We start from the raw sequence: 25,353 nt of genomic DNA, 5'->3' as shown, positions 1-25,353 counted from the left end.
ATAAAAGGAAGATATTGCTTTGTTTTTAAAGGGCTAAAGCTACGAGGCTTCTCTCACATTTGTCCCTTTCCTTTCTCTTGGTATTAGGCCTTTGTCATTCTTTTCCACTTCTGTCTCTTCCTTCATCATATTTATGTTCTTCAAAACTTAGCTCAATGTTACCAACTATAAAAACCTTACCTGGACTGATCCAGCTGTCCTTTCCCATTCTATTCTGTCACCCTAGATTTGGCCCTACTTCTGGAACGGTTTAACAGACTCCGTGAGAATTTAAAAATAATATAAGGGATATGTGTTTCCACCAAGGCTATTGCAATCCAAAGTCGGAAAATGTTTGTTCCTAGGACCTGCCCTAATAAAGAGCTTGCACCAGATGTAATTCACCTAATCAATAACACGTTTAGTTCATCTGATATTTTTTTCCTAACAAAACTTTCCTGAAGAAGCGATTAGTGCACGTGTTCTCGGTTGTAAACTAGAACTTGAATAACACTGAACTAGACTCTGATCATGTTCATGGCCACTTCTTCTCTTTCCAGTCCTGTGGGAAGGGTAGCAGAACCGGAATGTGAGAGATGAGATGACTGGTTCATGGTGAGGAATTGCATTCACCGTGGTGATCATCGCTGAGACGTAGCATTTTCAAGTGTTCACTGGGTGTAGTCTGCATGAACTTACTTGAACCTCACAGTGGCCCAGTGAGGTAGAGGTTATAATTTTCTCTATGCCACAGCTGAAGAAACTTAGAGATTAACTTTCTCTAAACCCTACTAAAATAAATGCCTAAGTTGGAATTCACCCAGATTTATCAGAAACCAAAGTCTGTACTATACCTAGTTGAGTGCCATCCAGAAATTTTTGCAGTGATGAAAATGTTCTCTATCTTCTGGGTCCACCATGATCGCACTAACCATACATGGCTTGAAATGTGGCTAGCTCAACTGAGGATGTGAATTTCTAGCTTCATTTTATTTTCAATAATGAATATTTACATTTAAATAGCCGTATATGGCTAGTGGCTATTGTATCGGACAGCAGAGCTCCAGATACTTTTTAAATGTTGCTGACTCTAGGCTAATATGAGGAAAACCAAAGCAGGGAAATCTATTAGGAGAATGTGCCATTTTTTCTCCATTTCTAGAGTTTCTGTGGATCCCACATAAAAACGCTTTTTTTAAAAAAAAAGAAAGGGAAAGAAGGAAAGAAAGGGCTCTTTTAAATCATTTGCTATATGGAAGCAAGAGGATTAAATTTTAAAACAAAGAAATTGGAGTTCCCTGGTGGCTTGGTGGGTTAAGGACCTGACATTGTAACTGTAGTGGCTCGGGTTTCTGCTGTGGTGCAGGTTTGAGCCCTGGTCCGGGAACTTCCACATGCCATGTGCACAGCAAAAAATAAAATAAAATTATTGACTGCTGCCTCTGGTTCAGACGCTCTGCTAGGCTTCAGGCATTATGAATAAACAAATAAGATACGGTTCCTGTCCTCACAGAGCCCAGAGTTGAAGTAACTTTACAGAGGCTACCTCACATTGTTTCCGAGAATTTCTTCATATGTGATTAGACGAAGTGTTTAAATATCTGCTTATCTACTACTTGGCAGTGTTTTGCTTTTAATTTTCAAAATTTGAATTATTTGAAGCAGTTATCTGTTTCCATGATTTAAAATTTAAAGGGTCAAAGTGCTTTTTAATTTCTTTCTGTAGAAATAAATTAGTGCTCTTATTTTCCAGGGTATATGAAATATTTGTGCACACACAAGAACATGTACACATATATTTAATCCTTCTCCTTTTTAGAAACAAATACATTCTGGGTACACTGGATCCATTTTCATTCTAGAACTTACAGGATTTCTCTTTTTACTCCCCGTGGATGCATACTGTTTCGTTAAGTGGACACATCAGAATTTAATCTAAGCATTCCTCAATTTTTAAAAATTGTTCTCCTATTGTTATTTCCATTCTTTTGCCAGTTCAGGAAATATTGACATGAGTAACTTTAGCAATTGAAATCTAACATGAGCTTGAGTGACTTGCATTCACGTTTCCCAGAAAAGATTCCACAGAACACAAGTCTCAGAGGATGTTCCTTGGCGAAATAACTTTCGGTAACTCTGGGTAGTCATTGGAGTTTCGTGGTACAGATTGTCAAATTAAAGGAAGACCTACAATCTATGTCAGTTTAATCCAAGTGTTTCTTAGCCATCCATTTTCTCAAGTAATAGAATATACTCTTTTTTTAAGTTGGCTTCCCTGGGAAGCAGACTCTGAGTTGGAGACGTCCATGCAGGAGACTTCCTGGGGTTGTTCGCAGGAACTTCACCTGATGGAAGTGAGTGGGTAGAGGGAGAAGTTGGAGTGGGATGCAGTTTCAGCAGAGGCCTCAGCCAGTCAACCCCGTGTTCCTCCAGCTTTGAAGCTGTGATGACCATGCAGGGATGTTCCAACTCCAAGGAAGGGAGCCAGCCCCCCAGGAGTATTGTGACCTTGTGCTGGGCAGCTCTCTCTCACTGAGAGCAGTCCTGGGGATAGCTCTCAGCTGGCGTATCGAGTGCTTCGTTGTTCACTACAGCTCCGAATAGTACCTTTGCATCTTTTCTGGAAATGCATAGCAATTCTGAGATAGCCCTTCTGGTCGAAGAAAATCATTTAGTCTCTTTGGGACCCGTTTTTTATTTTCCTCTGTGAAATGTGGATGCCTGGCTGGAAGTTCTTTGGAGTATCTAATGCGCTTTGATTCTAAGTATGTATTTAAATAAGTATTAATTAAAAGACAAGGTAAGAGTTTTCCCAGATATGTGTTTGGCTGCATATGGGCCAACGATCTGGATAGGTCAGTTTTAATCTTCTGTTATCACTGCTGTGCAGCAATGGAGAGTGTGCATTGCTGTCATGCTTCAATGGTGTATTGTTTAACTTGAGGCAGATTTTGGGACAAAACAGCAGAAGAGCTGAGTTGAAATTTTTTGTTTTTAAAATATTTTGGTCACCCTTTGTTAGGTGTTTCCTGTAAAAGCTAGCCTACTATCTTCCTAGAAGCATTAGCCTTTACTGCTAATAATTGAAAGGTTAGACTACATAGGGTATGAAAGGCAGGAGTCCACCCAGCTTTAAACCACAGTTTTAGCCACTCTTATTCACCCTTCCTTTGAAGCTCAGGGGGTAAACAGGTGTAACCATAGCAGGTTCAGGGTCCTTCCTTGTGAGAATCATATGGGTCTCAGTGCCCATCCTGTGCCTTTCAGCATATTTGCTAATTTCAATCTCATGCCTCCTGCAGAATTCATCAGTTGTGTTGGCTTTCCAGGAAGCTTGTTTCCTGGTTAGAGAGGAAGAATGCTCAAGGAAGGGGTCTCTCTTAGGTGTGCTCAATGGAGTTGATGAAGGTTCGTGGAGAAGATAGGGAAAAAAAATACCCAAGCAAAATCTCAAAGGAAAAGCTCTTCTGAGATAATGGGAGTAGGAAGTTAAACCAGAACTAAGGAATTGGCTGTTACGGGAACATGATGCAGAGGAGAAAGAAAAAAAAAAATAGTAAAAACAAAAAAAACCCGAAAGAGCTAAGATTGATGGCTGTGTCTAAGATAGCTTTTAAATTGAATAAACATTTTTCTCAAAACCATAATCATTTTTTCTTTCAGCAAAAAGCTTCATAAGGATTCTTGTTCTTCTTCTTCTTATATAATAGTAATGGGTCAGGTGAGAGATTGTTTTAAAAGGAATTTGAAAGAGAATGAACTAGAAAAGACATTACTAGAGAGTGGGAGAAATAATGGAATAGGAATTTGCCTTAAATAAATTGAAAATGAATTACTCTTTTCTGAGCAGTCATTGCCTCTTCCCTTTCACTCCATAACATGTGGCATGAAAGACCTATTTATTGCTCTGTCTTCAGTATTTCTGGAACAACTTCCCTCATGATCCATTTGTAATTATCTGTTTGCAAAAGTGTCAGATCTTATAGCATTTTGGTCACTTCCAATTACTGAATTGTCCACTCCATTGTCCACTCCATTGAAAATCCCAGTCTCATTTCCATATGCTTCTCAGCTCAAGTTAGGCCTTTGGGACCAGTAGGGGGAAAAGGGTGTGGTCCACATCTTCATGCTTCATGCTTTCTAAACTTCTGGTTTTGACCTCTAGAAGTTGGGGACTGAGAGGGAGGCATAGGGCAGATGGACCAGATAGCTCCTGATTTAACTAGGCTATCCTCTGGTTGTTGTTTCTCTTCCTGGCTAACAAGAATGAACCATTGATACCTTCTACATGGAAGGTTCCAAAGTTGGGCTCTCCCGTAGGCTGTGCTGGTGAGTTCTTCCACACACCTGTAGTGGTCTCCACAGCAGCCCTCTGTGGCTGATTAGGCTTAACCTCTTGCTACCCTCTCAATTCCCTCCCCTAATGGTACAGCCCACAAGGTCTGGGTTTTGAGTCCCTGTATAAAGGAAGCCAGCCTTGTTCCACAGGTAGGAAATTCACACAGCTTTGCTAGATCAAACACTGGAAACAAAATCTGATACGTTTCACCACTATTTTTTTTTTCTTTAGCCAGGTAAATTTAAGAGCACATAAGCAATCTATATGATGTCCAGCCAGAGGATGAGATGCCAATTTGTACTAGTCAGCTCGGGCTTCCATAACAAAATACCATACCTGGACTTCTAGAGGCTTGAGGGGTACAAGATCAAGATGTCAGCTGATTGAGTTCTCTGGTGAGGACTCCACTCCTGGCTTGCAGATAGCTACCTGTGTATTCACAGTAAGAGAGAGAGAGAGGAGATAGTGAGATAGAGACAGAGAGAGAGAAAGAGAGGAAGCTCTCTGATGTATCTCTTCTCCTAAAGTCACTAATCCTATCATGAGAGCCCCACCCTTATGACCTCATTAAACCCTAATTTCCTCCCAAAGCCTCATCTCCAAATACCTTCATGGTGGGGGTGGGGCTTCAACATAAGAATTTGGGGGACATACAATTCAGTTCATAGTATAGTCTCTCTTGTGTGTAGTCCTGCTGCACTTCCTGGCTGGTGATCCCAGTCATTGCCTTTCCCTTTCCATCCTGATATTTTAGTCTTCTGTATATGGACCCAGAATGGGATCTTGGGGCAGAGTTGGTGGCTTGGAGGTGGTAGAAGTATTAAGGGTTTGCCTGCCTCTGAGTTTTCCCTGGAGCAGATGTCTAGACCTAGCTATAAAACTCTCTTTAGAATATGGGAGAGCTTAATGCTTCTTTATCCCCAACATTGGGTTCTAGTCACCAGTTCCAGGGCAAGAATAAAGCCACATTTCAAATCCATTCCTCGCTTACCCTCTTGAATTCTGAGCCTCTGCAAGCAGCCTTCCCTTTGCTAGAGTAACACTACTTATCCTTCAAAGCCAGCTCAAATGTCACCTCAGTGAAGTCTTTCCAAGTTATCTCTTTGGGATTAATTGCCTAACACTCTGGTTTTACAAGGGGCTTTCTTTATTCTTCTGCTAAAACACTAAGAGCATTACTGAGTTGTTTGCGGTTTTTCCCCCACTGTTGGAAAGTTTCTTAAAGGGTAAAACCAGTTATTAGAGTATCTAATGTATTTCCTTATACACAGTAAGTTCTGAGTAAAGCGTTTTAAATGAATAATTCAAGAAAGTACCAGCATGCAAGCATGCATATTGGATGGCTAAACTTTGGACTTACCACTATATGAAACTTACACTAAATCAATAATAGTAAAAAATGAGATTATATGGATAATGTTGTTATTAATATAAATGTCCTTTATATCACAGACCATCCTGAACTTAATGTTTAGGATGTTTCTTAATTTATTTCATAAAATGGGAATTACACTGCTTAACTTTTTAAAATGGCATTTGTAAGTTAGACTACCTTCTTTAAAAGTGAGAGATATACTGCTTTAAAGTTTTCTGGTAGAGTAATCTGTTGGCATTAAAAATCACTTGAAAATACGTTATTATAATGTATTTTACTACTCAGTGTCTGAGTATACTTTGCCATTTCACTCTTAGAACAGATGTTTGCAACTTATTTTCAGCGTCTTCCTGAGAGCTGGTTAATAACTTGACATCAAGTCCACAAATGCAATTGACATCGCATTTCCTTTGTACTTTTCCTGGGAAAATGAAAGCCATTTTATTAAGGAACTGCATGAAATGTTATAGTGCATTTTAAGTGATGTATGATTATCACGTTTCCCAAATGAAGCTGCTATAGTCAACATAGATGTGAGTTAAATTATGAGAAAGACGGATGATTTTAGAAACTATTAATCCAAAAAAAATTCCCGTTGACTTAGGAAACTTTCTTCATATGAATCTTCCTGTGTTTTCTAGCATGATCAGTTGCACACACCCAAGGAAGGGAAGATTATCCAGTAGATGATTTTTTAATCATTTTATCCTACAGAATCCATTCCTACATATGATCATGTGGCTCTTTGAAACAATGTCCCCTCATGTGCCATGTTGATAATGTCACAGGAAGCAAAGAGGTCAATGGTAGCAGATAGCCAGCCTTCAAGAGGTTGTGTAAGTAAGGCTTTTAACAATTACATCATGGAGATAGACCTATTTAGGTAGTAATGTGATTAATAATAATGAAGATGCGGCAAACCAGGTGATGTTTTATGTATATATTTATATCCTGGAAATACATACACACACACACACATATATCCAGAATTTTTAAAAATGAGCATCTTAGTTAAAAACAAAATGCCACTCGTCATGGAATGTTGAAAGCATTTTCTGAGAATAGAGAACATTACACATAACAGAGGTGTGCAGATTTTTTCTGAAAAGAGCCAGATGGGAAATATTTTAGGCTTCCCCGGCCAAATGATCTTTGTCACAATTATTCAACTCTGCCCTTGTTGCTGGAAAGCAGATGCAGACATGGATGGGCCTGGCTTTGTCCCAACAAAACTTATTTATGAAAATGAGTGGCAGGTAAAGTTTGGGCCATGGGTCATAGTCTGCCAACCCTTGGCACACAAGATGAAGAAATTCTGCATCTCACTTTCTGCTGTGTTTTTAAGTTAGTTTTAAAAGAACCAGGGTACAAATTAAATAATAAAAATAAATGTAATGCAATACCCAATTTATGAATGATTTTACTAATGTTAGGAAATTCAAAAATAATGTAGATTGGAATCTTGAATGACTTGAAACTTTTGAAAAATCTTTGAGAATGATGTAAAATCAAATATAGACTCAAAATTGGAGTTCCTGTTTTGGCTCAGTGGTTAACAAACCCAACTAGCGTCCATGAGGATGTGGGTTCGATCCCTGGCCTTGCTCAGTAGGTTAAGGATCTGGTTCTGCCATGAGCTGTAGTGTAGGTCGTAGACGCAGCTCGGATCCCTTGTTGCTGTGGCTGTGGTGTAGGCCGGCAGCCACAGCTCCGACTGGACCCCTAGCCTGGGAATCTCCTCCTCCATATGCCCTGGGTGTGGCCCTAAAGACCAAAGACATTACATCCGCAGAAACGGAAACTAAACACATTACATCCGCAAAACTAAACACATTACATCCGCAGAAACGGAAGTCCAGGTAACTGGCTGCTTCTTGATAAAGTGAACACAGACATTTCATTTTTACTTTCAGTTATAATATTGAACTCCTTTGGAAAGATTTCTGCACCATCCGTATAAATCAGGATAAGCGATGGAATAAATAAGCAGTGGTTTATGAAAACTGAAACTCTTTGCAAGACTCCTAAGAGGGGTAAAAATGAATTCTTCTCTTGTGCAATCATTTCTGGCATCAGAAAATAATAAATATAAATTGAAAGAAAAAGTATGAAGAAACCATTCTTTGCTTCTTCAAAGTAAAAGATATCCATTAACTTCATGTGCTTCCTTGAAACTGCTCTGTTTCCTAGAATTTGTATTTGTTTATTTATTTAATTAATTTTTTTTGCCTTTTATCTTTTCAGGGCCACACCCGCGGCATATGGAGGTTCCCAGGCTAGGGGTCGAATCGGAGCTGAAGCTGCCAGCCTACGCCAGAGCCACAGCAACACCAGTTCCAAGCTGCACCTGCGACCTACACCACAGCTCATGGCAACACCGGATCCTTAACCCACTGAGCAAGGCCAGGGATAGAACCCACAGCCTCATGGTTCCTAGTCGGATTCGTTTCTGCTGCACCATGACGGGAACTCCTCCTAGAATTTTTATAAATAATTCCCTAAACTCAAGAAACAACTTAAATGGTGTTCCCATCGTAGCTCATCAGGTTAAGAGCCTGATATAGTGTCCATGAGAATGTGGGTTTGATCCCTGGCCTTGCTCAGTGAGTTAAGGATCCAGAGTTGCCACAAGCTGGGGCATAAGTTGCACATGCAGCTTGGCTCCTGTGTTGCCATAGCTGTGGTGTAGGCTGGCAGCTGCAACTCCGATTGGACCCCTAGCTTGGGAACTTCCATATGCATCACGTGTGGCCTTAAAAAGAAAAAAAAAGAAACAACTCACTGAGTCTTAGGGATAAACGCATTTATGTATTGCTGCCATTGAAGGCTCAAAGAAGAAGAAAGAGGGCATTTTGGATGTTGAGGGATAGAACATGGGATATTTTTATAGTAGCAGCATAGCTCTAAATTGTTGTCACTGTTTATGAAAGAATAAAAAAACATTTTATTTTAAAAATTCCATTATGGTCAGTTCTGGGGCAAAAACCAGGGGAATTTTCTTTAAATGAAATCATACTTGAAGTATGCAAGAACTTAAGAGAAATCTCCCCTCAGTTGTTTTGAAGTCATAAGAAAAGTGCTTTCGGTTTTTCAGAATTCTCCTTGATTCCTGGTTTTTCCGTAAGTTGTTTTTTGAGTTTAGGGAATTCTTCATAAAAAGTCTAGGAGACAGAGCAGCTTCCTTGGGGTTGCTTAAAAGCAGAGGCATTTTGATGTGGTCCCTCTGTAAAAGTCCCTGATAGCTATTCTTATCTGATGTGAGGGAGAGTCTCAAGATTTTATTTCTTATTATCTTTCTGATTATCAAAGTAATATGTGCTCACTATAAGTAAGAGTGAACACTATAGAAAAGTGAACGTGGGAAAAACATCACCAGTAATGCAGTAACTAAGAGGCAGCTTACTACATGATTCTTTCCAGGATTATGTTTTTCTACATGGCTGATATAAAAATATTGAAAATCCACCTTGTATTTTTGTCTGTTTAGCAGCAAATTGTGACATTACGTAAGCTAGGTAAATATTATTTTTAATGTGTATATAATACTCCAATATGACATATATCACTACCTATTATAATTTCATCAATCTGTTGTTATTAAAATAATACTTCAGTTAGTGTATTTCCTAATAAATCTCCAACTAGATTTCTGAAAATTTTATTAGGAAGATTTCTAGGAGAGGAATGAAGATGTTTAAAGTTGTAAATATTTTAATGGTGCTCAAGGCATATTCTAAAAAATATGTACAAATTTACATCTTCGCCATCTTTTTGTGAATCTTAGTGACATTGCATCCTCATCAGTACTGACACTTAACAATTTTAAAACAATCCTTCCTGGTTCCATGATGAACAGGGCAGCGGACTGGGCCAAGTGTAATTCTCCTCATGGAAATCGTGTAGAATGGGATTGTGGAAAACCCACAAAGTAAGTCTAGAGCGAAACTCAGAGAAAGTGAAAAGCCATAAAATCCAAAACAAGTGGAGCATAGGCTAAAGTAACCGAGGCTAGTAGAATTCTTGCAGCAAGTTCCACTGGAGGAACAGAGAGGAATGGGAATGTGCAGGGGACCCCATGATGACAGCTGTCAACAATTACCAGTTGACAGAAGAGAGCCCAGTTATGAGGGGGGGACTAAGCTTGAGCAGGAGGGTAGCTGCTGGGAGAAATGAAGAAAGATTCTTTGTCCTATGAGTGGCAGATCTCAGAAAGCAAATCTTTCAATAAGGAGGGAAATGCACTTGCAGAAAGGGGCTTTGCCTTCAATAAGGAGGGAAATGCACTTGCAGAAAGGGGCTTCTGCTGACAAAGCTGGAGGAGATCAGAACTGGTGCATAAGCCACCTCTTATAAGCTCTGAAGGACTCCACAACGTGGAGGTCTCACACCTGCTCACATCATGGGTTTTCTGCTGGTGATTTCCTCCTGACGAAGACACATGGACAAGTTTAAAGGCTGTCTGGCTAATCTTTGACTAATGGGAGGCAGGAGTTAGGAGCATATTCTTGCCCCTTCATCTGCTGGGGGGTTTGACTGCAAAGGTGCAGTTTCTGTAGCTCTGTGCACTTGGGAATGACCCTGCAGCCCTTCTGTCTCTCAGCCTCACCCTTTTCTGCTGCTTTTCCATTTTTACCTTCTCCTGCTTTCCTGGAATTACACTCTTTAATAGAATCCGTTTTTTCCTGTGCTTAATGATGACGTCATATCTTTCTTGTTTGCCTGAATTCCATTGGGATTTCTTCTATGATTCATGAGTTATTTAAAAAGCGTATTGTTTATTTTTCACACAACTGAGAATCCCCTATTAATTTATTTTTCGTTACTGATTTCACAGCTAGAATTCTGTCAGATGATAAACTCTGAATAATTTTAGTCCTTTACATGTAATGGCTTTCTTTTTGGTCCAACATCTGATCACCTTTGGCTAGTATTCCAAAAATTAAAAAGTGTGAATGTTGACGTTTGGAGGTACAGTGCACCATTCATGTCAAGCAGATCAGGTATGTTAATTGTTTTTTTCCGTCCTTGCTTCCATTAATTGTTTTTACTCCATCCTTGCTGAATTCTTCTTTTACTGCCGTTCTACTAGCTTCCGAGTGAGAGATTTTTAAATCACCTAAATGACGGTGAATTTGCCTTTCCCCTTTGTCTAGTTCTGTTAATTTTGCTTTATAAAGTTCAAAGCTATGATTTTAGGAGGCTGCATTTTTTTTTATCATGATATCCGCCTGTTGGATCAACCTTTTCTTGGGTATGAAATGCCCCCCTCTGTTTTTAGTAAGTGAGGTGCCTTCAAGTCTGCTTTTTCCAATATTAGTACAGCTGCCCCAGCTTATTTCATTTTGTGTTTGCATGATACATATGTTCCTTTCCATTTACTTTCTTTTTTAAAATGAATTTAATATTTTCCATTATAGTTGGTTCCTTTCCATTTACTTGCAACCTGTCATTGTCCTTATGTTTTATGTTTGCCTCCTAAAACAACATGTATGTGAGTTTTACATTTTTGTTTTTAATCTAACCTGACAATCTTAGTCTTTTGTAAGAATATTTAGTCCCTTTTCATTTAATTCAATTACTGCTATAGTTGTGTTTATATCTACCAGTTTACTATTTTTTTTTCCATTTGACCCATCTCTTTACGTAGTTTTTTTTCTTCCTTTCTTGCCTTTATTTGGATTAATCAATTTTTTACTACCCCTGTTTTTCCCCTACTTATTATTTAATATAATTTTACTCTTATTTGTTACCTTAAATATTATAAGATGTATCTTTTAAAGTTATGACGTAGGTATTAGTTACTACCTAGTTACTACAATATGCATCATTTATATATTACATTCTGTCTAATGATTTTTAATAAGGGATTTCAGTGTAATTTAAACACATCCAGAGGAATACAAACTCCAGTTATTTTAATGAAGTGAGATTATCACTGACAAAAACTTGGTTAAAATTGCACAAGAAGAAAACTATTCCCAGGTTTTTATGAATATCAATTAAAAACTCTTGAGAAAATTATTAGCAGCAACTCATTAAAGAAGTTGTATATCATGATAAAGTAGAGGTAAGGTTCTTTCTAGGGATGAAAGATTATGAATTCTATTAAAATATTTCATCATAATGGTTGATCTAAGAGAAAAAAATCATATGTTAATTCTACTCATTTGACAAAAAGCATCCGCCATTCTGGATGTCTTGAAAAAGAGAGGTGTTGGAGTTCCCGTTGTAGCTCAGTGGTTAATGAATCCGACTAGGAACCATGAGGTTGCAGGTTCGGTCCCTGGCCTTGCTCAGTGGGTTAACGATCCGGCATTGCCGTGAGCTGTGGTGTAGGTTGCAGACGCGGCTCGGATCTCGCTTTGCTGTGGCTGTGGTGTAGGCCAGGGGCTACAGCTCCGATTCGACCCCTAGCCTGGGAACCTCCATATGCCGCGGGAGCGGCCCAAGAAATGGCAAAAAAGAGAAAAAAAAAAGACAAAAAAAAAAAAAAAAAAAAAAAAAAGAGCGGTGGCTCAATAACGAAACAGTTAAACATTTTACAACCATTGACAAACTGACAAACTATTTATGTTTTCACACATACATACACACCCAAACTGCCCAAAGACCGTGTCATAAATGATGGCAAAATGCTAGAGGTACTTCTGTTATTTCTGCTCCAAGTACAAACAAGATTAATTGCATCCATTTCTCACCCCTGCTAGTGATGTTGTACCAGAGTTCTTAGTTAACAAAGTCAGACAAGAGAAAGAAATTTGAAGTATAAAATCTAGAAAGGTGGAAGTAAAACTGTAATTCGTAGATGACTTAATACTGAGAAAACCCAAAACGATCCAACTGAAAAATTTCTAGCTGTTACACAATTCCAGCATCTAAAAGAGAGAGAGAAGAAGAAGAAGAAGAAGAAAAAAAAAAGATATGACTCATAAAAAAAAAACCCAAGCAAACCTTTCATTGGCACAAACCAAAACAAAATAAAACAAAGCTCCAAGGAAATTCTAAAGGAGAATGATAAATTGGGAAAAAATATTTGCCACTCAGATAACCAGGAGCTTCCTCTCCAAATTGACTTAGATATTCCAGGAGTGTTGAGAAGTACAAAGCAACAGAACAATGGGCAAAGATGAACAGTTTGTATAAAAAAAAAGACAATTTGTCGTATGGTGAGATGAGAATGTATTTTTTCTCCTAAATAGCTAACCAATGGCTTCATAAAACCTTTGTTAAGTAATAATTCTTCCCTTACCTGCTACTTCAAGATTCAGTGTTATATTTCATTGAGTCACCTATCAATACTTTAGTGACAAACTTATTTTCATATTGTGGTAAATTTTAACATCTTCTAGGTCTACTTCCTCTTTATTGTTTTTCTATTTCATAATTATTCTGTTTAAAACCGGTGGATTTTCCCAGATGAACTTAAGATTGTAATGTCAATTTTACTTCCAATTTCATTTCTTTTGAAATGATTTGGAAAATGGTATTTCTGTAGCACATAGTATTTCCATTCAGGAATAAAGTATACTTCTCAAATTATTTGTCTTCTTTGATTTTTAATTTAGTCTTATTGATTTTCATATAGTTCCAGTATATTCTTTATCATATTTATCCCTGAGTATTGTAAAATTTTGTCACTAATGTGAGTTAGATAATTTCCTCTTCATATTGCTAAGATAGAGAATGATGAATATGAAAATTATTGGTTATTTAATTTTTGTTTATCATTTATTTTGCTCCAAATCATTGCATAGACCTTGCCATTTTAGTTCTTATGATGTCTCAGGTACTGTGTTTATCTTTGTTGATTGTAGAATTTATAGTTCTACAATTTACAATAATTGTAGAATTTACTGTGGTCTTACCCTTTGGAATAGTTGTAACTGTAGTTTCTTATTTTTCTGCTTTATTTTATTAATCAGAAATTCCAGGAAAACTCTGAAGAATAGCTACCAGGGCATCTTATTCTACCTCCTGAATACAGTGGGGACACTTATAGTGATTTGTTAGGAGGTTTGAAGTTGGTATTAATTTAAAGAGGATCTGATTACAATAAGAAATAATTATATGCCTAGAAAACAAAGTTATGGTTACAGAAAGAGAGAGGGGGGAGGAGTAAATTAGGAGTTTAGAATTAACATATATACACTACTGTATATAAAATAGATAATCAACAAGGACCTACTGTATAGCACAGGGAACTACACTCAATATCTTTTGGTAATCTATAAGGGAAAAGAATCTGAAAAAGAATCATTTTGCTGTAAACCTGAAACCAACACAACATTGTGAATCAACCATCCTTTAATTTAAAAAAATAAATTAATTAAAAAGAGAAATAATTATTCCTTTCATTAAAAGTTTTTTTTTTTTTTTTTTTTAGAGAATGGATGCTGAATTTCATGAAAGGCATTGTGAGGGCACCATGGAGGGCAGTGCATAAGTATAAGTGGCTGGCTGCCTGGAATTTGAAGCTCAGTTCTACCACTTGGGAGCATTGTATCAAACCTCAGGCTAGCTGCTGACAAGCTCAGATTCATTGTTTGTAAAAATGGAGATATTAGTCAGATCTGCCTCATGGGGGTTCAATAAATGGTGCATGAACTAAAGCCTTTACTGTGCTGTGCATGTCTTTGGACTGCAGTCAGCACTCCATAAGCAATGGCTATTATTACCATTGATTTATTAAGATGTTGGTATGATTTTTCAGTGGGACAACTTAAGATAAAAAGCTTGACTGGAATTTCAGATAGCGGTGGCTCATCTTATTAAGAGGGCACATATGTGTACCCTGTGTTTGAGCACCTGTGGTTTAATTCATATTCTGTTTTTTCACTCTCACCTTCAAAAATATGTATTCATTTCATCCAGTCAGCAAGATTACGAAGCAAATTTGTCTTCTGCTTTTCAAGGCTCTGTTTATTCAGGAAGGAAGGGTGGAGTTGAGTTAAATACTAATTTTTGAATTTTTTTTTTTATTTCTGATAGTGGTGATAATGTGGAGTGTGTTTATTTTTGTCTTCCTATCCTAATGTGCGTAATATTCAGAAAGTTATCAAAAGGCTTGATTGGTTAGTCATACGCACATATAAACTGAGAGCTTCTTATGATGTATAAATACAAGCATGCACCCTGCTACCATCATCTACCACTAGTAAGCTTCTTTATTTAATCCTCTATATTACCTTCATTTTAATAGTCCTATATGGTTGGTTATTTTAATATTCTGTGGAAACCTAACCTGATGTTGTTAACATTTTTTTATGGGATGATTGCACTTTGTCTATTGTCATTGTTAGTGAAGCTTACAGTATAGAACTATAACTTGTGTATTAAAAACTATATAGAAAGGATGCATACCTTTTGTTAATACATATTGTATAATTGTGGTTAAACCACTTTGTGGTTTTATTAAAATGTGTTAAATGATGGATTATGTGATATGCGCAACCTTGTTAAGAGGCATTTTGTTTTAGAAGGGAAGACCTTTTGAAAGACAGATACTGCAGATCCTCTGAGCCTCAATCTACCTATTCTAAACTATCTCTGCTGTCCTGGGGCCACATTCCTTTAAGCTGCCTCACCACTGCCTCTCTGGCGCTCTCCTTATGTTCTATGTTCTTTTGTGGATTTTGGCAGAAACTTATGAGTTCCTTCCAGTGCGGAGGCTCAGGTGTGTTAAGTCAGTCCTTCTCTCTGCCTAATAAATCCTCCCTTTTGTTTTTCTATCATCTTTGGCGGGCTGTTGAGTGGGGCTCCTTTTCTTGTTGGTATCCATTAGGAATTCCCAAATGGGGAACAGGACAAAGCCTTGTCACCAAACACACTCTCAATCCACTCCACCAAGGGTTCCAACCCCTTAGTGGAGAATTTTTTGCACATCTGTCTTTTCCCTCTGTTTTTCTTAGCTTCCCCACCCTCCTGGCTGAAACATTGATTTGCGTCACATCTTTTTGACCCTGGGGCAGTCTGTTGTCTTCCCGTCATAGTCAGGGAGTATTTTCACTCTTTACTGTAGAAGAAACCCTAGACCAACTTTCATTCTCAAGATAGGAGCCTCAGGAAAAGTCAGGGAGTGGAAATTTTCTAAACAGGAGGTGACAGTGTGTAATTCTGAGAGGAGCATTGTACAGTCATGAAAACATGGGTAACCGAGGCTGCTGGTTTCCTGCCTTGGTGCTGCCATTTCCTAGCTGTGCAACTTTGGGAAGGAATCTCTGTTCACATCTCTCATCCGGAGAGTGATGATAATAACAGTCTCTTGCTTATAAAGTTGTTGTAACGAAAAAATTGCTTACTACTAAGTAAACAGCTTAAAATAGTAACTTGGTAGTTAGTACTTGATATTTGTTAGTAATTATTCTTTTATGATTATTATTAAGAACGGTAAAAAAATCCTTCTTTTATATATTTGACAATGTAGAACATAAGTAGAATATAATAAAGTGATGGGCCTACCTGAAGGGAAATGAGTACCTTCTTATTGGCAAACATTTAAATGGAAACTAAAGTTAGACGTGCAGCTGCTTGATTAAGTCATATAATTTGAAAATGGCATATAATTTAGACATGTAATAGTAAGCACTAGCAAAACTTGAAAAAATTTAAGTGATTTATGATGAGAGTAAAACTGTTGTTTAAAATTAATCCATTAGGCACACAGACAGAATCAAAGAGTAAAATAGAGGTTGTAGTTATGGGATGCAAGCCTAGATTAAGTTGTTGCAAATTGCAGGGGTGACACAGAGAAGCATAGAAACGGATCTCAGGGCTCAGGAAGAGGCCTTGGCAATGGGTGTTTCTGAGTCAAGGGTCATAGTTTAATTCTTTTGGATTTTACAGAGTGTTATCTGGGCAGAAAAACTGATTTTCATTAAGTTTGAGGTAAAGATAGGCTATTCAGATAGATATGTCCACTATTCAGGGACTGGCAAACTTTTTGTATCATGGGTCAGATAGTACATCTTTTACTCATTGTGTGACAGACGTGGTGTCTCTGCTATGTACTCTTAAAAATTTCTTTTTTTACTATTTTTAACTTTTTTTAAATTCACATTTTAAAAATGTAGAACAATAACGAGCTGCAACCTCATTGGCCCCATTGAGCCATGGTTTGCCAACCCCTGCTATATTCTCTTGTAAAAGAACAGAACCATGGCAGAGATGTTGGGCTAGAGATCTAGATTTCTTAACCTTTAGCATATATATGGCTTGCAAAGTCACTACTGAATATGCATACTCTATGCAGTGTTCTAATTTGAGCTTTATGTGAAAATATGATATAAAATAATATTACATTTTTCTCCCAGAAACTTATAAGATCATGTCCTACTTCTTATGAGCCTTGTAAAAAAAGTAAATTCAACAAAAATAATATAGATTTTTTAAAGTATTGGTTAGAATTTAATGTAATAGGGTCTGAAAATTCCTAATTTCTTAATTCTATGGAGATTAATGCAAAATACAGTTTGACTTAGTGAGTGTCACAGAGACCAGAAGTGCCACTTTTGGTCTATAAGAGCATCATGATAAATGATAGAACAAAACAGCACATAATTGTAGCCAGCTGCACTTGGCCTCAAGGATTATTTATGTTTTAACCATGGTATTAGGGGTGTTCTGTTCTTTTTAAAAGTGACCAAAATAAATGCATTATAGAAAGAATTTAATAAAAAATTTGAGTTCTTTAATTCTATCTAAATTAAACAAAATCAATGGCACAATTTAAAGAAGGCTCAAACTAGCTAAAATTAATGAGTCCATTTATTCCCTCAATTCAAGTAGATCACTAGAGAGTAATTATATTTTACTGACTGAATTTTATTGATCTTAAGTTTAGCCAAGGCATTTTACTTCTTACGACAGATTTCTCAAGAGATTCAATCTTTTCCCATTGTAAACTGAGAAATTATTTTATTTGTTTTGTTTAAGATGATACCTTATCTCAGATAAACTTTTGAAAACTACAAAAAGAGTGTTACTTTCTTATATATGCAGAGTTCAGATTTCGCAAAGCAGTTTTAGATAAATTCAATACTGTGTTCAGTTTTCAGGTACTAAGTTTTGAGAAAGACACTGATAATTAGGTTTTACTTAGAAGAAGACAACCAAGAATAGAAACTACACAGGTACTAACTTAAGTGAAAAATAGCTAAATAACCATCATGGAGAACAAGGACCTTGGATGGGCTGGACATGGTGGCGGCGGTGGACGAGGCTGTATGTATTATCTACTTTCTTAAATATTTAAAAGAGCAGAGATGGCAACAGGTTGATTCATCCATCCGTTTATTCATCCATCTGAGCTTTAAAAAATAGACTTTGTTATGGTAGTCATCTTGCATGTGCTTGAGATACAAAGATAAGTAAGACATCCCCCACCTAGGAAGCTCAAAGACTAATGAGGATACTCACAGTCTCGTGGGCACAGTTATGAACTAGGTAAACTGAGCAGCCTTTGTTTTCTTCTCTGTAAGTGCAGATAATAATAACTAGCTCATAAAGTTACAGTTAAGAAAAAATGAGGTTGCAAAAAGCACTGCAAAGTGCTCTGGAAAGTTAGATTATTTCATTTTATAGCCAGAGGGATTTATTGACAAGAGATTACTAACACACCTTTTCTAAATCTTGTGATTTAAAACTTTATATATGGTGAATCAGTTATCTTGGGTAACAAACCATCCAAAATTTATTGAATTAAAGCCGCAATGCTTTATTTCTCATGATAAAAACTGTCTGTCGTCTGGTTTCCTGCTGGTCTCGTCTGGGCTTATTGAAGATTCCTCACTCACATGTCTGGAACTTGGGGTCTGAATTTTTCTCTCCATGTGGTTTTTTCATACATCAGTCTAGCTGGATCTTCTTTCATGACAGCAGAAACATTCAAAGACAGAGGAAACAGAGGGGCAAGGCTTCTTCTGACCTAGCCTTGGAAGTTGACCTCTATTTTTGCCACTTGGGATGCTATAGGCAGCCCAAGTTAATGGGAGGGAAAATAGACTGCACCTCTCTATGGAAGGAGTGGTGACATCTCATTGCACAAGGGCACGGCCATGAAGGGATTGTTGTGGCCATCTTTGCAACATGGTGAGTTTTCATTTCACACTTGGTAAAATGTAAATCTGCCAATACACAGTGGCTGACAGCTGCACTTTCGTTTTGTGTTTCAGTAATGGCTACTAGCAAATAATAATATGAAGTAAGATAAAGAAAATATTGCAGCATCTTCTAACTGATGTGTTATGAGTAAAGGTTCTATTTGTATCTATGAGGGAAATCTAACGAGAATTTTCAAGTCTCAGTAGTTAATCTTAAGTGGTTTAGCAACAGAAATAAATTCTACCTCTTACAAGCTGTCACTGTTATTCCTTGACAAAAAGATACATATACATATATTTTCATTCAATTTTCCTTCTTTTTCAGTACATAACGAAGGCTTAGAGAGCATGGCGTGGAGATGGGGAGTGATTTTTGTGTCTTCGTTTGGTTGTTTGTTTTAATCTAGTAGGGTCAGTGTCATTTGTAACCGGTTAGTCTCCTTACCTTTTAAATGACCTCATATCAAAATATTATCCTGTTGCATTGATCTGTCTTTGTTGGCTTGTGGTCTTAGTGACTTTAATTTATATACCACATCTGGAATGGATATATGACAAAATAAACAAATTTCTCCATTTTGCTAACAACAAAGATTTCAAACATTTGGAAGTAGCAATAATTTTCCATTGAAAAATATTCACAGGATATAAATTGAACAATAGACTTAGTATACAAAAGCAGGAGGTCCTCTAACCACTTTTATTTGGTTCTGCCCAAGTTAAACACACACACACAAATAAAAAGAGTGATAACAAAGTAAAAACATTCCAGTTTATAGGCGATTATATATGTTGATTATAATCTCTAGCTATAAGAAATGTCTTTCATTTTCTTGGAGATGCAACATAATTTCATATCTTCTGGCCTTCAAATATTCTACTGCTTTTGGGATGGCATGTTTTGTATGTCTGTTAGGTCCATTGATCTAACATATAGTTTAAGTCAAGTGTTTCCTTACTGATTTTCTGCTGGATGATCTATTCATTAATATAAGTGAGTATTAAAGTCCCCTACTAATATTATATTCCTGTCCCTTTCTCCCTGTAGGTGTGTTAATATTTGCTTTATATATTTAGGTGCTTTATATAGGTGCTCCTATGTTGGGTGCATACTTATTTACAAATGGCATATTCTTTTGTTGGATTGACCAATTTATCATTATTTAATGACCTTTTCTTATGTCCATTTAGCTCATGTATATAAAATATCTTGCTGTCATTTTGATAGCATTTTCTCATGGATTCGCTCTTTTAAATTTCATTATATGGTTTATCCTCTTTTAAAGCACTCTAGTTTCTTATCCCATTCCTAATATTCCAACAAAATTTTCCTGCTCTTTTCTCTTGCCCCACATTTCTACTTTCATATCTATGCATTATTTTGACCAGTTGAAAAATATAAGCAAATCGAACATTCGCAAAGCCCCTAATCTTTCCTGTTTGGGTCCTAAAATTTAGAGAGTTTTGCTAAAGTTGATATTAGATTTTATAGGTTTCAGGTAATTCTTCAGCTGTTTTTACTTACAGTAGAGAACCACAGCCTAGAGGACTTGTGACATTTATTTTTATCAGGATCCTAATCCTGTTTTAGGATATCTAGTTTGGTTTTTAAATTACTATTATTTTTTATGTTCACCTAAAAAGTAGCATGTATAAGATGCCTAAGATGTAAATACAAATTAACCAGACTCATTTCCAAATGTTATTTGTGAATCATCTGATTATTTTATTGTACTATGTCATATGAAACTTCATTTATTAATTTCTGTAGGTCTGTACAAGGTCTAGGAGACTTAAGCAGAAGTAATATCTAAACAGTTTTGTAGAGGATTTCAAAATGTGTGAATTACACAATGTGTCAGATATCTTTGAGGTTTCATAAAAGTATTTAAAAGTATAGTAATTGTGTCTTAAATTCTTACTGCATGCTAACTACTGTGCTAGGCACATTACATGCATCATTGCATAACTCCTCATTACAACTAATCATTTGTATTATTATCTTTGTTTTCTATAAGCTTTGGAAGTTAAATAAATTGCCCTATATATTAGTCTTCTGTTGTGTAACAAATCATTATAAATTTAGTGGCTTAAAGTAACACCCATTGATTACATCACAGTTATGTAGATCAAAAATCCGGACGAGCTTGATTGTATATTTTACTCAGGGCCTCACAAGGTGGAAATTAAGGTCTTTGCCAGGGTGGGCTCTTATTTTGAAGTTCTGGAAAAATTTCATTACAAAGCTCATTCAGGTTGTGAGATAATTCAGTTCTTTGTGGTTGTAGGAGTGAGGTCCTTGTTTTCCTTGCTAGCTCTCCGCAGGGGCTACACACCTCTCCTAGAAGCCACCAGTACTCCTTCTTACATGGCTCCCTTAATCCTGAGGCCAGCAAAGGCATGTGTAGTCCTTTTCATGACTTGAGTCTTGGCTTAAGTCAGAAAAAGTTCTCCGATTTTAAGGGCTCGTGACATTAGGTTAGTCACCCTCCCCGCACCCACCCCCACCCTCCCCCCCCCCATGCAATCCTCTGTTAAGGTCAACTGTGCCATGTGACATCACATATCCACGGGGTTGGGGAGTGATATATGCATATTTAAGGTGGGATTTTGGGGTGGAGTGTATAATTCTGCTTGCCATGCCCTATTGCTCAAAATAGTGATTGACTGAGTTGGAGCTCAAGCCTGGGTTTGGTTCAGCTGCACAACTTTGTCCCCATACCACGTTTAGCAGAGGGCCTGATTTCATCTACTGGCATTACGGAACCCAGCCTTATTGCTACATAGCCAGACTGTGTCGGTACCATACACTGCAGTGGAAAGTACCGCATTAGAGAGTTCCGGCACAAGCTTTACAGACATGCTGGTCCTGCAAAATAGGAGGTCCAGGTGGTTAAGAATCATAGAAATTAGGTATTATTGTGCTCTGCATATTTCTTTCATTTGTGCTTTAATATTGGTTTAGTCCACTGTACTTTTTCTTTCAAGCTTCAGTTTCTCCTGGTTCCCTACCTCCCCTCTGCTTATCTTATGAACACACTAAAGACTTGGTTAACTAAGAGTCATGCTCATTGTGGTTTCTTACAGAAATTTGAGTGCAATCATAGTTTTTCTCCATTATTCATATTTGTTTCAGAGGTAATTGAGTTTAGTGACTATAGTTCCTATAGCAACGTTCTAAGGGAATTGCAAAAAAATAAAGTCAATCATGAAAAATCCCATTCTTGAGCATACCACTCTACCATTAACTAGAAGCCACATGAAATTTTTATGAAGTAAAATATTCAATCTGGTAAACACACACACCTCCCCTCCCCCTGACAGGTGTTAGTTTGGTGATTTATAAATAACATAAGCAAATATGTGGTACATTCTCCTCAGGCTGTTGACTGTAACTTATCTGAGATAACGATTGATTTCTTTGTTGACAGCTTTTGAATCCTTTTACCCCCCATTAAGACAATAAAATAATCTGGTTTTTTTCCTCATGATTTATTAGGTCAAACAGAGCCTCATGGACTGTTATAGTAAGGACAACATAGCTTATGTATGAAATAAAGTCTAATCCAGGTTTACTCAGTTATTAGGTAATTAGGGACAAGTCACTAAACATCTCTGAACTTCATTATCCCAACTATTATAAAATGAGCCATTCATTTTAAACACATTTGTGATAGACTTTGGCCAGTTTTCAAATTGATAGAGATGTTTCGTTTATTTTCTTTTGACTTCCTAGAAATTTGTTTGTTGGATCTCAGAGGTACATGGAAAAATGTTACAGATGAATGTGTGTGAATATTATAATAAAATTTATTAGAATATACATGGGGCCCACCATTCTTGATCAAGTTATAGATTTCCTTTGCTTTCTTTGCACAAGAGAACTCTTTCTTGGGACCCAGTTTTGCACTCTCTGATCCTCTCATTTCTTTTTGTTTTTGTTTTTGTTCATTTCTTTTTCTGCTTTTTCTCTCATTCCACCAGAAATGTATTTTATTTTGATTGTTATTTTATCATAGCATAGGCATGATTGTTCTTACTTTAATGAGACATCAATATTTCTGCTACCTAGGATAAATTACCCAAATATTAAAACACAGGCATTATGATAGTAGACCATGGCCAGAGTGGTTATTACACAGTGTCTTAGAAAAAATTGGTTTTTTGCCTTTCCTGAAAAATATGTTGTGTGAAACACTGGTATTGCCACTCTGGTGAGTTTTCCCCCAAATTGATGGCCCAGTTGTGACAAGTCAAAGCATCCATATGATGTTTTCATCTGTTAAAGAAAATTGAATGAGCAGTTAAATTAGAAATGGGGTCTGAGCTACAACTTCTCTCCCTAGAAGGTAGGATATCATGGGCAATATGCACCTAGGGAATGAATTTTCTGGTAATAAAGTGTGGAAAATGGCAACCAAAACAGAACAAAACCATTCATGCTGCCTGCCATTCAGGAGGTAAGGGACCAAAAGAGTTTTCACTATGCAAGAACCTCTGCAACTATATGTTTGCAGTGATGCCTTAGTGCAAGGGGAAACAGCTGTTTATCTGTTTTTCTTTTGGTTTTATTTTCTTTTTACACTGCCATTCTGTCAGTGCGGGGCTTCATAAAGCTGTAGGATTCTGATAGGAAAACTCCCAAGTCCATGTGCTTTGGAAGCCAATGTGTTGATTTTCTAACTGGATAGCAATATTTTATGATAGCTGGAGGGAGCATGTGACGATGAGTGTTAGAATCAGGAAGCCTAATGTCACCAATACCATGTCCGGAAGTGAGCTATCTCCTGTGTTTTATGTGCTTCATTCCACTGAATGAATATTGTATCACTGCTTTTATTTTTTTGTTGTGTGAATATCAGAGACTTGTCAGATGGGTCTGTGTCTGTCGAACACTTGATGGAAAGTACAGCTTCCTGCATGGAGATGGCTTTATGTCTTGGCTATAAAGCAAAGTCCCATAAAATTGGATCGGATGTTGTCTTTATGAGTTGCTGCCCTGTGTGCTATTAAGAAGCTCAGAACTTGAGAGTTTGTTTTAACTCAGAGCTGTGTTTGCCCTGTGTATTCGGACACATCCATCATCTGACTGCTTTCTTCCAACAGAATGCCTGTCCCACCAGCCTTTCTTCTGGGGCTTAATAGTTCTGTTCAACCCATGCATGTTATACATTAGGACCAAGTTTTTGGGGGTGTTTTCCTTGGAGATTTGCATTGTCAAGAACCAAACATAATTTATGTTGAATAATTCACCTCTTTAATTACTCTAGGCATAGCTCCTAAGAAGTGCTTAACGCCAGGGAATCCTCAATGAGTATAGAATATTTTGGGGAGATTTTTTAAATTGAAATGAGCAGATTTTTTTTTCTTTTTTTAGAGATGCATCCATAGCATATGGAAGTTCCTAGGCTAGGGGTCAAATCTGAACAGCAGCTGCCGGCCTAGACCACAGCCACAGCAATGCAGGATCTGAGCCACATCTGTGACCTATGCCACACACAGCCCATGGCAATGGTGGATCCTTAATCCATTGATCGGGGCCAGGGATAGAACCCAAGTTCTCATGGATACTAGTTGGGTTCGTTACCACTGAACCACAGTGGGAACTGGGATTGAGCAGGTTTTAAAGCCAGTTCTTCCATAGTAAAACTTTCGTTCTCCACTTAAATTTGGTGGTTAGCTTACCCTGGATTTGTATCCTTACTGCCTGGCATCTGATAATCAGCTCAGCCAGTGTACACCTAATATTCTCCTAAGAATTCTGTAACTGTAAGTGGTCCTGTGTTTACCTTAATTAAGCAGAGTCTGAGAGAGTGCCTCTCCCATCATTGTACATTTTCCTTCTTTCCCCAGAACACCTGTTGATTCTTGCTCTGAACTCTTACATGAGATGCATTGTGAAACATGATTTCTTTCCTTCTTTTTTTTTTTTTTCTTATGAGTTGGCATGTCTAATTAACCTGAGCAAAAAGAAAGAGTGGATATTTTTTTAAAGGGTAATAGAAGTCATAGTAATCTTTTGCTTTGCCTGGAAACAGGTTGCCCAGCATCAAAGGAAGCCTAAACTATACAGGTATTTCTTCACATATTCCTTAAAAACAAACCAAAAAAAAAAAAAGAGAGGTGGCAGTCAAGACAGGTTGTTTCATTTCTTTCATCTTCTTTTCTGCTAATGGTGTTTATTTGATGTAAATATTCAGTTCTAGCACAATAATGGGTGCCCAAAGGAATCAAAGTGAAATAACAAGATTCTTAACATATTTTTCATTCTTGTATAACTTGTTTTATATTATTTCTATTGGAAACTGAGAAAACATTTTTTTTTTTCAAAGGCAATTTCTGTGTATGGCATTTTACTCTATTATGGGGCCTCATTTTTTTTTTTTTTTTCAGATAATAGCACACAGATTCTTCAGGCACTCAAGTTAAGTCATTAATTGCTTGATAAGAGATTGTTAGTGCAAACAGCTTATTCTCTTGATCGATTTTCTACAACTCCCTGACATTGTGACCCATTTTGTTGTTTCTGCACCAGGAATCATTATTTTCCTTTGGCATCATAC

At 37.2% G+C, this 25,353-nt stretch overlaps 1 protein-coding gene across 9 annotated transcripts in view; it reads left to right on the top strand.

The window, feature by feature from the left end:
* The window catches only part of IL15 (interleukin 15), a 75,051-nt gene that overhangs the window by 19,211 nt on the left and 30,487 nt on the right, over window positions 1-25,353 (top strand). For 2 of the 9 annotated variants that reach the window (XM_084971050.1, XM_084971051.1), the window contains exons 2-3: window positions 14,077-14,107; window positions 14,682-14,847. The exons of 5 other annotated variants lie outside the window; for them this stretch is intronic. The gene's annotated coding sequence lies outside the window, so the exon portion shown is untranslated. Of the gene's footprint in view, window positions 1-14,076; window positions 14,848-25,353 lie in introns of all 9 variants that reach the window. 2 more of the 9 variants (XM_013978869.3, XM_013978872.3) reach the window with 1 other exon arrangement.

This window comes from Sus scrofa, chromosome 8 (assembly GCF_054392235.1).
Source record: "Sus scrofa isolate SSC_HxYL_T2T_F1_AM1 chromosome 8, Sscrofa_HxYL_maternal_Yorkshire_Landrace_v2.0, whole genome shotgun sequence".
Classification (NCBI taxonomy): Eukaryota; Metazoa; Chordata; class Mammalia; order Artiodactyla; family Suidae; genus Sus; species Sus scrofa.
Note: the sequence above shows the minus strand (reverse complement) of the source record. Positions and strands in the feature narration are given on the sequence as shown.